At 30.1% G+C, this 16,145-nt stretch overlaps 1 protein-coding gene across 1 annotated transcript in view; it reads right to left on the bottom strand.

Moving 5' to 3' along the window:
• LOC117166928 (hrp65 protein-like) overlaps positions 1–16,145 on the bottom strand; it is a 33,496-nt gene continuing 17,351 nt past the window's right edge. Inside the window, exons 9-10 of the transcript XR_004466330.1 lie at positions 894–1,105; positions 1–623 (exon numbers count right to left, since the gene is read on the bottom strand). The gene's annotated coding sequence lies outside the window, so the exon portion shown is untranslated. The remainder of the gene's footprint in view (positions 624–893; positions 1,106–16,145) is intronic.

Below are 16,145 nucleotides of genomic sequence, written 5' to 3'. Positions count from 1 at the left end.
ATTAATGCAGTATTTACTTACAAGTACTTAACATGAAACTATGACTGTCATTGCTACCAGCAACTATATAAAAAAAAAATAATAAGAATAAGTTTATCTCATTATATTGCTAGAAGTTCTGTTCGTAGCGCTTACTTGTTTGTGCTCACAATCTAGAAGCAAGAAAATTACTTTGACATTCAAGCCAAATCCATTAAGTTGCTAAACATTTATTCACCTCGCACCGAACTACACTTATCATAAAAACACGTAAAATATATTATCGATGAAGATTAAGAGATTTAATCATGAAACAACTTTGTAAAAAATGATAAGCTGTTACCGAATAAAACTTTCGTCATGTTAAAAAAACCGAAACCTTCAATTTTTATTTCTAAAATAGCAAGTAAGTGGCAAAAAGCCTAGGTATAAAACTTTTTTACAATACCGCTACTCATAGAAAAATACTACAGAACTTTTGCTCTAGTACCCAATCACTTTTTCCCATTATTTATTTCGCACTGGTTTACCTTATTTAAACTTAGCATTTACAGTAGCTTTTGTTAAGATTCAATACTTTCTAATCCTTGGGTGACTGCCGCCACTGTTTCCTTTTTGAGCAAAAGGTGTGGGTAATCAAACTCCTGTGAAAGAAATTCCAGATTAAGTTAAAATAAATTTAAAATAAAATATAAAATCCAATTCTAGGCTCACTAACACTATTGCAAGAATAATGGGTGACATTTGCGGGAAGAAAAACAACTTTGTAAATGAAAAAGTATCAAATGAAGCAGAAAAGGCATTTTGGTCTAATTGGTTGAATGTTCCGGTTTTATGATGATTTACGTGAAACTGATCAAAAGTCGTAACATTTCGTGCAAGGTCCTTTAAATTACATAACAAATTTTGCTTACCACAACACGATCAGCATCCATAAAAAATGATATCGCTGCCCAATAATCCATGACTGTCAAAAACATTAAAAATCCTCGAAATCTTTTCAAGGAATTCGTTCACAATCCACAATGAGAACATTTCAACCAGGTAAAACAGGTAATTTTAAAAGACATCCTTTTCGCATAACGGGATCCAACTGCTTTATCTTCTCAGAAAATATGTATTTACCCTAGAAAGTGAAAATACGTCGAGTTACGTAAGGGTATGTTTAATTTAAAATGCATGAAAAATGCTGTTCTCATTTCTCATAGTTTATAATAATCATATACTACCGTCGGAAATTGTCGGTACTGATTACTCGTTCAAAAAAGAGTGAGAAACTATTTTTTCAACCGTTAGAAAGTTTATTAAATTACGCATCAAGTGAGCCCTGTTAAAAATATTTTTTATCTTTTGAAGACAATCTACCACGTGAGAAGTTTACGAGAAGAATGCAAGTATTTACGGAATTTTGAACATTGACTTCAACTTGTGGCATGATCTATGAAAATTGTAGCAAACATCTTAAATTCATTCCACACAGTCTTTATTTTAAGCCAAGAGACTTCAAAAATCTTTATGGGTTCTCGAGATACGACTAAAAATGTCCAAGTCTGAAATGCCAAGTTTCAGTCGGCGGTTACTTTCTATCGACCGCAAGAGCGGTGATCGCCGAGAAATTCTCAGATTTTTTTCTAACTTCAACTCGTGCTGTGGCTTAGGATACCTATGGAAAAAAAACTGAAATTTACAGGATGTAATCTGTGAAATCTCATCTTTAATTTAAGATAATGAAACTCCACAAATATTCATGGGTTTCCAAGATTTGACAATAAATGTTCAAACTTGTGTGCGTCGAGTTTCAGTCGGCAATCACCGCAGATAGTCAGACTTGCTGCTAAAGCGACTGACATTCGTAGCAGATACGTTTGGTAATTTTTAGTCTCATCTCAAGAACCCATTAATATTTTTAAGTATTATTGTCTTAAATTACAGATAATACTTTAAAGACTGTGTGGTATAAATTTGAAATTTTTGCTACAAATTTCTTGAGACATGTAACAAGTAAAAGTCGACGTAAAAAATTCGAGAAATTCGTGCATTTTTTATATTTTCTGGTGTAATATATTATCTTCAAAAGGTCAAAAATGTATCTATTAGGGCTTATTCGACGCATAATTTAATAAGCTGATCGTACCGACGATTTTCGACGGTAATGTAACAAGAATTAAAATTTTTTAGGGGCCATTCAAACATAAAGTCACGAATTTTTCGAGTATTTTATAATATGCCAGTATCCCTGCAATGTTTATACGCGAAATCGAAGCCTTCTTCAAGGATTCTTTAAATGGCTCCGTACCATTTTTTTAATCATTGTTTAATTTTTTATGAATATGAGACGGAATTAAATCGTTATAAAAATTTATAACTAAAATAATAATATATTTTAATATGCCTATAAAAAACTATTTGGCTTTAATAATAGAAAAGATGAAATCTTATTCAAATGAACATTTTATTCGTTAAACATAAGAAAAAGAATCGATTAGAAAAAATCCCTGTATAATAAAAAGTTTCCAACTAATAGTAAAAAAATTAAAGATCCTAAAAATTAATATTTCATAATTTGGGGAAATAAGCAGCAGATTAGTTTTTGTACAGTGGATAGGAGAATGTTTTTTTTTTTTTAGATAACATATTTCAAGCAGCCCAGAAAAAGGAATCAATCCCAGACAACCTTTTTTAATAGTGTTATAAGAAAAAGTGGCTGTTATGGGTAGCTTATTAAGATCTGGGCTCACTTTTAAATTTGCAACAATACAAGTTAATAATATTCTTCAATTTTTAACTATTTGAAGAAATATAATTCCCTGTGCCATTATAACCTGAATATTTTTCTCGAACTTATTCCTCCACTAAATCAATTGGAAGACGAAACTGATCCCCTAAATAAATAATCATCTACTAAGAAAGATCACTGCAATAGAGCGTCAACTCAGGTTTAATTTGTTTTTTACATAAAAAAAGAAATCTTTCATATTCCATAATAAAAAAGTTAATTACAATTTAACATTTAAAATTTTCTCCAAAGTAGTTTTGATGGTAAAGATTGTTTAAATTGTGTATGTAAAATTGGACATTATATAACCTGCGAAAATTGGAATGAGTTAAAACTTTTGTTTAATTGGATAGATAAGATCAACGTCCCACTAATCGTAACCTTAGTCCCAGGATCATTACAGAATAGATTGTTTGGACGCGGTTGCGCCGTAATTAAAAAAAAACTATATCGACATATAATAGTGCTAAATGTTCACAGAGTTGAATTTTTCTATTTATAAGTCTAATATTTCTTTCCATTTCTAAAAACGATTTTTAAATTTTGGTGTACTCTGCGAAAATGGCATGTGTACTGCATCACATAATGCTTTTATTTTAGGAGAATACTGAAAATGAATTAATCAAAACAAAATTAAAATATCATTTACAGAATTAAATTTTCTCAGTAAGTAGATTTAATAAGAATCAAATCAATCCTTTCTTCGACAGTTAACTATTATTATTTTATTATAATTATTATTGTTTTACTATAATAATAATTATTATTTATTATAATTATTATTTTGATTTTAACAATATTAAAATTCTTGCTAGGGAAAAAATACATATAAAAGACGCATATTGGAATCCATTTTTATAAACAAATATCACAATATTTCGATTAACTTACAGACAGAAATCATGAATGCCAACAAAATATATCAAAGTATTATAAAATAAACAAAACCAAGTTAAAATTCCAGTTACTTTGGCACGCTTTCCTCATTCGAGGTTGCTTTAAAATTACGCCTTTATTCTGTATTCATGAATTTACCACCTTAATGTATGTCTCTTGTCTGCTAAGCTATATGTTCGTCGTTATCCAAAAACATCGTAAGAATTTCCGTCAATTTAAATGTAGTTTTTTATTAAAAATAGCCTTAACAATTTTAATGTGGCTTTTCTATTATGTTTTTCTTTACATTTTAATCTAATTTGGTGTCACAACGTCATTATTGTTATTTTTTAATTGGCATGAACTATTGACAGATGTTTGACTCCAAAATTAATATTCTTGGTTTTTACAGGATAAAAAGCACAGGTAATTTTTCTTTATTTTCATTTAAAAAAAAATTAATTGTGTATAATTATATGTTAAGAAAAGATCGTTATTTATATATTAATTATTTAGATTCTTTGAAAAAAACACGCAGTGGTAGCCGAAACTTCAGAAAGACAGAATTTTAATAAACGAACTTTGCAATCATTTCGTTTTATATTCTTTTAATTATTGAAGACCGTAAGAACTACAAAAACAAACCTTACTCTTAAATTTTCTTCTGGCAAGAATACGTGAGTTTGGTTAAACCAGTCGCTTTCTCCGTTGAATATCTCCTAAGGAGTGAAATAGACGATGTCAAACTTCTAGGGTGTCTTCGGATTTAACATTAAGTCAATTTATCATTTCAAATCGAATAAAAAATGATTTAACCTCACACGATTTCTAAAGTATTTTAAAATATAAACCATAAGAGGTCCCATGGAAAAGCATTATAGGGCGAGCAAAGTTGGACCATCTGAAGACATTCTGAAAGATAGATTTTTCTATTTTACGGAAAATCTCAAGAATTGGACATTTCAAAGCAGTATTTTGTATTGAAATGTGTACTTAAATTAAAATGTGTTCTTCAATGAAGGTTTAATTCTGTAAATGATAATAGCATTTTTGTTTGATTATATTATTTTACATATTGGTCTAAAATAACAGCATTTTGTAATGCAGTTCACATGCCGTTTTTGTAGCGAACAACAACACTTGAAAATCATGTTTAGAAAGGGAAATAAATATAAGAACTTATAAATAGTAAAATTCAAATATACGAATATTCAGGAATATCAGATGTCAACACTTCTATTTTTTATTTACGTCACGATTACTGGGATATTTACCTCACTTCGCCCAGCAATATACTAAATTAAAAAAAAAAGCTCAATGATTTTTTGCCGAAACTAGGCATCCACAAATTTGTAATTGCATATCTTTTAAAAGCACTATAAGTATAAATTGTTAAAAAAAAACTCTTTTTTTTAAATCAGGCAACAACATTATTTTGTTAACTAATTTCTTCAGTAAGGAAAATAGGAGTATGTATCTTTATTTTTACATTAATCGAGCTGATTTCTGAAGACTTTCCTATAATGATTTTTCAATCCAGAAGCAGCGAATTTAACAAAACTTACACCGAAAATCTCACAATCAAATACGCAAATGTTATTAGTTAACGTTGAGATATGAGAAATATTTTAATTCCTCAGAAGACTATATTAAATGATTTTAAATATGTGTGGATAGATTCGATTATACTTCAGATAAGCTAATTTCCAAATCAATAAAGAATATATTGATAGGAGATTAATGAGAGATTTAATGTTTTAATAAGTTCAAATGGTATTTTTTCTTTAGATTTCTTATAACCCACCCGAAATAATGTAAGAGTATATTCTTAATAACATTTTTACAGTTTACTCACCTTCGTGTAGCGGTTCTTATTGTGTCTCCTCCATTAAAAGTTTCAGTCGCAACTATATGAATCTTCTCAATTATAATTTAGGATAATTGAGATTCTAGTAAAATTTTTTGTTTATACAAAAAAGTAAAAATCTAGACCTGCTATTTTTTTCTCAATATATTGAAACTTTTATATTAATCGAATTTTCCAACTTAAAAAAATGTTAACTTTGGCTTATTACTCTTAACAAATAAAATATTTATAAAAATTATAACCTTTATCATTTTTATAGAGAAATGCAGATAAAAAGCAACAAGTTCAGAAAATTTATTTTTGCATTTTTACCTTTTATTTCCGCGTACACCGATATAGTTCAGTGTTTTATTATGTAACATTATATGATTTATTGCCTGTAATTATGTATTGTAAAGATTTTTCATTAAAATAATTTTTTTTACCTAGAACTGTCTTGAAAATCAAGTATTATAATGCGCACGTTGGAGATGTAACATACTCAGCATGCGGACCCTTTTATTAAAAACTTTCTCATAATGTTCACAACATCAAACATGCGTTTGAGTTTGAGATTAAGGGAAACTCGTTGACAATCAAGTTAAATTAAATCCAAAATTGGGGTATTGTTCTAGGAGGTTTAATTTATATTTGGTTAATGCATTACGCGTTTTGTTTAATGCAATAGTCACCTAAAAATTCGAATGTAGTGAGTCCGTTTTAATTCTGATTCTATAACTATAGCAATACTTTCTAATACAGATTAGGTAAGGTACTATATTAGATGGGAATATGCAAGCTGACATTCTGGTTCCCCGCCAAATTCAAAATCGTTAAATTGATAGTGAATTATACAGGGTGTCTAAAAATTCCCGGGACGGTTGGATATTTCCTCATTCCTGAAGTAGATTTTAACGAGGAATTTAACAGTGACCTTCATTTTGACCTTCATGACCTTTTGAAGGTCAACTTAATTTTTTAAATGGAAACCCCCTTTTTTTACATCTGCAATCGATAGAGCGGAAAATTCTACGTTCAGGTACGTACCCAAGTCATAGGTCAATTGTAACGGTCAAGGTCAGTTAGAGGTTTTTGAAATTAACAAAGTTTTCCAAGAGGTCAGTGTAATTTCTGAAGTAAATTTCAACGAGAAATTCATTGGTGAGCTCCTAATTGATCTTGGTTACAGCGTTTTGAATATTGTAAAATCATAAGGAAATTTATAATTAAGAGTTCCAGGTGTTCTGGTGAGAGTTCTGTTCCTCTCCAAAGAGTTATACCGTGCTATACCGTTTTTCGATACCTAAGTCAATACCTAAGGCAATACCATAAGTCATATACCGTTTTTCCATACGAATATTAAGAATCGAAACTAAATTTACATACTACGAGTACATACTTACTATCTTTCGCTAAAAGATTATCATGGCGCAAGCTAAACTTTCGGAACGAGAGAGGGTATCTGTATTAATGATGCGTAATTAGGGAGATCGAGTTCCATCTTATGATCAAGTTCGTTTGCTTTTTAATCGCACTTTTCGTAATGGAGAAAGGTTAAATCCTGTCTCAAAATCAACAAAAGAAATAACTGTAAGACGCTTTATGAATCATGGATCTATCAAGGACCTTCAGAGAGTTCTCTGAAGGTCCTTGATAGATTCATGATTCATAAAGCGTCTTACAGTTATTTCTTTTGTTGATTTTGAGTCGGCCAAAATCTGCAGGATCTGAGGAGATGCAGATGGATATAGCCCAAGCATTTGTTGAAAACCCACACCTTAGTTTACGTCGAGCTAGTGATGAGCGTGACGTTGCCCCGGAGACAGTGCGAAATATATTAAAAAGCATTAATTTCCATCCTTACAAAGTTCATCTGGTACAAGAGCTCAATGAAGACGATCCTGATCGTCGGGTTGAATTTTATGAAATTATGATGGACAGAATTGATAGAGATCCTCTTTTCTTGTACAATACAGTATTCTCAGATGAATCTACTTCCACTGTAAAAGGTGAAGTTAACAGGCAAAATTATAGATAAGGGTCCGACACAAATCCTGATTGGATGTTGGAGAGTCACACACAATATCCACAAAAGATTAATGTTTGGGCCGGTATCTTGCATGATACATTGATAGGCCCTTTAATCATCGATAGTTATCTCAATGCCCGTGCATATGAAGAGTTTCTCAGAAACCAAATTGTACCAAGAATAAGGAGATTACAGTCAATAATTTTCAAAATATTTGGTTCCAGCAGGACGGAGCAGCGACTCATTACGGTAGGAAGTTTCGAGCATATTTGGATACTCAGTTCCCTCAAAGGTGGATTGGAAGAAGGTGTGAAATCGAGTGGCTTGCTACATCTCCTGATCTGACGCCTCTCGACTATTTTCTTCCGGGTTATTTAAAGAGCAAAGTATACTCAACGCAACCGCAAAGCTTAGACGAATTGCAGAATCGGATTCTGCAACAGGTTACTTTGATTGATAGGGAGATGATTCGTAATGCGGTAACTCATTTTTACAATCGCATAGTTTTTTGTCAAGAAGCTCAAGGTTTTCAGTTCGAACATCTTCACTGAAGCTTGAGAGGCAAAGGGACTCACGCTAATCAAGCACCCCAAACGGAACACAATTTACTACGCCCACGTCGTTGTTCCTGGGTAATGCTAAACGTAAACGTAAACTTCTTGGAAAAAAACATTGGAAATCATCACCAAGATCTATGCCGAGCTCACCAATGAATTTCTCGTTGAAATTTACTTCAGGAATTGCACTGATCTCTTGGAAAACTTTGTTTATTTCAAATAACCTCTAACTGACCTTGAACGTTACAATTGACCTATGACTTGGGTACGTACCTGAACGTAGAATTTTCCGCTCTATCGATTGCAGATGTAAAAAAAGGGAGTTTCTATTTAAAAAAAACAAAGTTCACCTTCAAAAAGCCATGGGGGTATACTTCAAGGTCAAAGTGAAGGTCACCATTGAATTCCTCGTTGAAATTTACTTCAGGAATGACCTTCACTTTTTTGAAAAATATTTTACCTGAGGAAATATCCAACCGTCCCGGGACTTTTTAGACACCCTGTATAAATACACTTACATGATATAGATTATTTATTTTTAAATTATACTGAAGAATTGTTATCAAAACATAAATTATAAATAAAATTAAATATGATATAATATATGAAATATTTAAATTCGGCTATATGATTTTTTAACCCACACATTTGCCAAAAAGTAGCTCTTGCAAAAATTATGATTGCAAACGAAATTTTACTCAGTTTATAAATAGGCGTGCGCTAAAATTATAATCGTGATTTTAAAAATAAATATTAACAAATCATAAAATAATAATAGACTATAGGTCAAACATTAATACAATACTTTTTCAAGAGTTTATTATGATAGCTATTTATATTTCACATCATACGTCTTTTTTATTTGCGTGGGTTAATGCGCGTCGTTCTGTAGAAAAACAGCTTCCTAACCCTACTGTCTTCTGGATCTCATTTCGCTTCAATATAGCAAAAAAATGCTCATAGGCAATTTAATTATATGTAAAAATAATCATCAGAACCCCTATATTTGAATTATATTGTCATAGTCATAAATATTAGTAATAACTTCGCATAATCTTGAATTTAAATTCGGTTTCCATTTGTCGCGTCTACAGTTTATGATCCACATTGACAGACTTTCTCTTCGTCCCAGTAGAAAACGGTCAAGTTTAAATCCATCCTCGCTTCTATTTTTACAAAACGGAGTACTGCAGTAGACCATTTTTCTTATATTCTAAACTTAATTTTAATTAAACTATACGAGATGCTTATCGAACTGTTTCCCGCGTTCTGTCCAGGAACCAGAATGGCAGTTGCATATTCCTGTCTAATATAGTAGCCTACATTACTATCGGCGAGAAAATTCGAGTCCTCTGGCTTTGACGTTGAATAAGTATGTGAAGAAAAAATGGTAGGTTAATGAAAGAGGTATCATTTTTAAGGTGCAAATGTTGTACGTTAATGAGCCGAAAAGTAATATTCGAAAAAATTATTTGTAGCTTACAGATCTGAAAATACGATGAAAAGTGAAGAAATTTGATAGCTTCTAAAAACAGTGAAATTTGAAGCATATTTTTTTATTGAAAAAATATTAGGAAAAATCTGAAAAATATCATGCTAGTATATTAAACATTTCTGAACAGATTTCCGTCGAAAAATTTGCAAAATATAAATAATTGTTCGTTTTTTGTGAATAAATTTGCGACCGCACTATCTCCAGTTCTAATGAAGATAATGAAGTGATTTAAATTGGAGGTAGTTATTTGAACTATCTGTAATAATTTAAAATTTAAAGGAAGTATGTGCATCTTTTTGTCTTCGTAAAAATTGCGATATTTGAAGTCAGTTTTTTATATAGGAAAGGAAGTGCGAGAGCCCAGCATGGTGCCGTTTTTTCAGGGGATCATCCTCGGTTTTCCTCAACCCGACCAACCCAACTTGTGCCTTCGAGCCTCACTATGGCCTTCAAACCCTTTCCCTGTCTTGAGGAAAACCGAGGCCGATCGCCAGAAAAAACGGCTCCACGCTGGGCTCTCGCACTTGCTTTCCTATATAAAAAACTGACTTCAAATATCGCAATTTTTACGAAGACAGCAAGAAGCACATACTTCCTTCAAATTGTAAATTATTACAGATAGTTCAAATAACTACCTACAATTTAAATCACTTCATTATCTTCATTAGAACTGAAGACAGTGCGCTCGCATATTTATTCACAAAAAACGAACAATTATTTATATTTTACAAATTTTTCGACGGAAATCTGTTCAAAAATGTGTAATGTACCACCATGAATTTTTTCAGATATTCCCTATTATTTTTTCTATAAAAAACTATGCTTCAAAGTTCACTGTTTTTAGAAGCTATCAAATTTCCTCACTTTTCATCGTATTTTCCGATCTGTAAGCTACAAATAATTTTTTCTAACATTACTTTTCGGCTCATTAACGTACAACATTTGCACCTTTAAAATGAGACCTTTTTCATTAACCTACGATTTTTTCTTCACATACTTATTCAACGTCAAAGCCAGAGGACTCGAATTTTCTCGCCGATAGTAGTTAGTATTATTGCAATATAGGGGACAGTCGGTACGTTTAGGACACTTTCAAATTTAGAATTTTTGTTGTCAAAAGGAAACACTAATGTCAAAATAATTGACTTACACGTCTATGCTACACTCTATCCAAAACATATCGGCGCGCGGTATATCTTGGACACAATGCAGTATATAAAGACGGAATCTGATGATGTAGTTCTTTCGTTGATTATGATTTACAAACTCTCCACAAGAAAAGGGCCACTTAACCCTCACACCACAAGGTGAGACAGAGTCTCATTTACCACAAGGTGGGGTGTCTCCACACCCCAGTCATTTTGAAACACATTACGAAGAGATTTATGGTATAATATTGTTTCTAGGATATTTCACAAAATCATACAATTATTCAAAGGACTTTTTCAATCATTTTCTGCTCAATTATAATGAGAAAATTCCATTTCTTAGATTTTTTGCAGTTATAGGAAACACAAAGACTGTACATAGTCCGTAACACATAATATATTTCATAAATGATTAAGTAACTTCTTGCAGTAACGTTCATAATGTATTGACCAAAAAAATGCAGTTTCACAAACATCAGCATAAAAAACAGCATACAAAGATACTTAAAAACATGAAAAAGATACGTATCACATATTCCAAATAGCACAGTAAAAATTCATATTATCGCTTCTCTAAACATCTGTAGCATGACTTAGTGACCCTCATCCATTTCCACGTGCATAGGACAACTAAAACACACCACCTTGTGATGTGAGGGTTAAACCTTTTTATTAATAATGTAGCCGGTATCGATGGAAATAACTATGCAAAACGTTTATTATAATGTTAATGCTTTTATTGACACCTCAAAAGCAGATAATCAGAGAATAATCATCTTAGATAGGTAAACAGAGTAATTTCAGGGTGACCTTTTTAATCAAAGAACAAAATTCCCGGTTTTTTCCAGGTTCGCAAATATTTTTCCCGGTCAATAAAATTTTAAAAATCGAAATATAAAGATAAACAATAAAAATACAAGTAATAAAAAAATTAAAGCATTCAAAGTGGAGCTCTTTAATTTTTAACTTTTAAAATTCAAGTTAAAAGGTTTTAAATTCAAAATTTTTCCATTGAATTGTTAAATAATTTACACGTATAAACTGGAAGGTACTAACACTTTTTAACTGAATAATTTCAAGTTTAATGAATTTAAACTGCAAAATTAAGAATTTTTAACATACATAAATTAAAGAGTTCAAAGATTTAGATTAGGTTCCAAAAATATAAATCCAGGTTAAAATTTCTAATACTATAAATTAAAGAATCAATCAATTAACTTTAAAAATTGTCAACATTATATTATTTAGCTATTTTGGACCACTAAATATTTTTAAAATTAAATCTTTCTCAACTTAAAAGTTCTTAAAATAGAATTAAAATTATTTTCATTTTAAATAGTTTAAGCATCCTTGAAAAACTTTAAAATTGCATCTCAAAATCTTGAGAAATCCTGAAATAGTTTTAAATTTTTTTTAAATTTCTCAATAACTTAAAAAATGAATGGAATTTTTTCTACTAATTTTAGAAAATCCTGCGAATTAAAAAAAATGTCCTTAAAATTTGGATTTCTAAGTAACAATTGAACACTTATTATTTTTAGAAACAATTAGAGTAATTTAAAGAGATATTTAAAAGTTTCAAAAAGATAAAAAAAATAATTTAGAACTTGAAATGATTTCAAACGATTTTAAAAAAGTGTGTTTACCGAAAAAAATTGGTTATTCGTAACGAAATTTCGGTGCAAATACTAATAACCTAATTTAAAACAAAATGTAGATTTTTGCAGTTTAAAAAAAATTAGAGGCTTTTTTAAAATTGTGAAAGGCTTCAAACGAACAAAAACATGTTCTTAAAACTCCTAGGAAAATTGAAAATGATTCTTCCTTTTGAAAAATTATTTTAACAGAATATTCAAAAATATTTCAAGAGAATTCCAATTTTATTAAAAACGACCCGAGAAGAATTTTAAGGATTTAAAAAATTTGTTTAGGATTTTCTAAAAATTTTATTCACTTTTAACATATGTTTAAGTTCTAAAAGATTTTTTCCCAAACTTCGTTTAAATTACTTGATATCATTTTAAGTTTTAAATTAATTAAAATCTTTTCAAAACTTCTGAATATATCTTAAAATTACTCACATTTTTGTACAAATAATACGAGTTCAATTATTATTTATACAACAAAATTCAACAATTTCGCTTACAAATTAACAATTCATTAAATAGAACAATAAAAATGTGACGTTAAAATGTTAAAAGCTTTTGGAAATATTAGCAATTCAAAGCTTTCTATGTCAAAAAATAAAGTTTCAAATTGTTTACTTTTCAACATTTGTCTTCAATTTAGTCGTATTAAATTATTAGTCAAATATTGCTAAGTATTAAATAATTATCCTTTTTCTAAATTAAATTTTTTAGAATTAAATGGGTTACAAATTTAATAATTTAGACTGAAACAATATTTTTAATTTAATAAAAGCCTTTAATTACGAATTAATTACGAATCTGAAAATTCTTCAACTATCCACGGATTTAGAATCGTTTTCCAAATCAATTATTGTTCAATTTTTAATACTTAAAGTACAGATCCATTTTAAAAATGATTTATTTATATTTACAGTTGATAAAATAAAACTGTTTTTAATCAAAAATTTTCAACTTCAAAAGTTAAAAATTTGTAATTGTTTAAGTCTTCAAGACTGCACGTTAAAATTCTTTAAATTAAAAATATAAGCTTAAAAATAAAAATCTAAAATAGAGAATTTTTCAGGTAAAGATTTTTTAATTACGCATTATAAACTGAATGATATTATAATTGAAAGAGATATCATTTCAACTAATTATTTTTAAAACTTAAAATCGAACTTGGACAGATTTTTTTCTGAAAATTTCTAAAATTTCCGGTTAAGAAATAGATTCACTGTCTATTCCCGGTCCAGCGACTACCCTAAATTTACTTGAGGACCAATGAAGGTTTCCAAAAAGAGTGTCGTGTAACCGTACCCTCTATTAAATGCCTGATAGAAACTTATACAATTGGACAAAATGATGTATAGAACCATATAAGATGTATACAGTTTCTATATGCCTATGTTTTACATTAAGACTTCAAAATTGTGTACCCGACCTGACACGAAATGGCCAGGGCTATGGGACTACGATATGTTACATAAAAACTGCAATGAATAAAAAAATACGTGAAATTATTAATTCAAAAATTACAGATTTTGTTCAAGAAGTGATCAATCGCTTTCTAGGCGCTTTTTTTATAGTTCCAATTGACAGTTTCTTCGACTTTGTTCTAAAAGTATAATAAATTTCAATTTTCTATCAAATACTTTAAATAACTAAAAATTAATATATTTTCGCAGAAAAAGAATGTCAACGAACACGACTTTTGAAAAACATCGCCCAGTATCTACACACATTTTAATATTTTATTTATTTATGTAGAAGGTTTTTATTTTATAACAAAAAGACGTAAATTGATGCTTTAGAGAAATATAAAAAAAGAAGAAGCTCTGTAATATAACAATTTATTATAATGATCATCATTTTAGTACGATTATTTTGCTTATTTAAAGACAATGTGATAGGCCCGGTTTAGGAAACCTTAGAGTTGGTGGCCTGAATTGTGATCGAGGTTATTTATATTCAGGCAACCCCTGACACTGTTCCTAAACCGATAGTTAGATGTATTCGTAGTTGGCTGTATTTTGTGATTTCAAAACTATGATCACCTTCAATATAAATAAATGATTAAAATTCACATAAGTACTTGGCTCAATTTTTTTCACTAGTAGTATAATTTAACTCACGATAGGTTAGGTGCATCTTGGTATATTTTAAATCGCTAAAAACTGACAACAAAATTTAACTTTTCCATTATAAACCAATGTAAGTCCGATTCATTAAAAAAATTTGTAAGATATGATAAAATATTTTTATAAAATGGTTTGAGTTCATTTGGTTAAAGTATCATCTTTTTCTTAAGCCTGCGTTTTAAAAATGACGTTTTTAACTCTTTTTTTCTTCAAGGATGCAATTGGGAATTTATATCATCCTCATACTGTACAAAATCGTAAAATAAGATGTGAGTATTAAATTATTGTGATAATTGGAATAAAATTATAGCTTTGTAGGCGACTTTTTGTTAAGCGCTTTTTTGAAGATTCCATTATAGGCCATTTATTCTATTTTGAATTAATATCTGCCAAGCCTGAAAATTACACAGGCCAACATGGTTTTGTTTGTGGAAAGTGGAGAGTTATTTCCGAAGTAATTTTTTACGTAGAATCCGAATCCGAGGTCAGAATTGGCCCATGGCTTTAGGATTTTAAGATATTTGAGGTTATGTACCCAAAAAATGGCGTTTTTGGATACATTTGAGGTTATGTACAGAAGACACAAATATTTTTGGGATTTTTTCTTTAGTTGTATCATATAGTACTGCTCTTTCTCTTTAATATGAGAGTCGCATAGTTCAATTACAATCTTTCTTTACCAAGTTACGCCAATTTGAAATTACGAGATCTGTCCCATTATGTCTTGAGCATTTGCTTTAAATACTTTGAGGCAGACATTTTCTACTTGGTGTTTTCTCTCGAAAATTTGTACTTGGGCGTGTTCGGGGTTGTTGAAATCCCACAAAGTGTTGTGCCTTCTGTATAAAACCTCAAAAGTAGTCAAAAACGCCTTTTGCGTACATAACCTCAAATATCTTAAAATCCTGACATGATGGGCCAATTCAAACCCCGGATTCGGATTCTACGTAAAAAATTACTTCAGAAATGACCCTCCAATTTCCAACAACTGACATGACCCCATCATTTGCAGGCCTGTGTTATTTGTACTTTGGTAAATTCTATATGTCAACCAAGTTTGGTTATTATATCTTTAAAATTTTCTGAGACAGATAATAATTCCCAATCGCGATTTTTTTCTTATCTTATTCGCATTTCGTCCATCAGTGTCAAAAAGTGTAGGTTTTCACTGTATAATATGTAAATTCCATCTAAAACATTTTGTTTCCGACAAAGACTTATTTTTATTATCCAATAAATACTTTAAACTCCAAAACAAAAAATGGTTAAAACACTCTTATGCGCAAATTAAAATGCATCTTTAAAATCGTGCCTATTCTTTCTAGTTCGAATTTTTGTCACCAGATGGCGTATCCTAGTTTAACCATTCCAAATAAATGCAAACATTAGACATAATTTATTTGAAATTGAAAAAATGTATTTTATGGTAAATATGTTATATCAATAGTAGGATTAGAAAGGTCTTTACAATTCATCCTCCAAATACTGAGCTCCACGTGTGTAACTGTCAGGGCCGCTTGATTTTTAAATGATTGTTAAATATACATATATAATTAAAAATTTGTCATAAGGACAACCGCAGGATTTCGCCGGGAGCAGGTGCTAATCTGGAAAATTGCACCCGCTCCCAGAGAAATCGCGGTAAAATTTCAGCCATAACTACGTCTCACGGC

The sequence above is a fragment of the Belonocnema kinseyi genome, chromosome 2 (assembly GCF_010883055.1).
Source record: "Belonocnema kinseyi isolate 2016_QV_RU_SX_M_011 chromosome 2, B_treatae_v1, whole genome shotgun sequence".
Taxonomy (NCBI): Eukaryota; Metazoa; Arthropoda; class Insecta; order Hymenoptera; family Cynipidae; genus Belonocnema; species Belonocnema kinseyi.
This window is presented reverse-complemented; position numbering and strand designations above follow the sequence as displayed.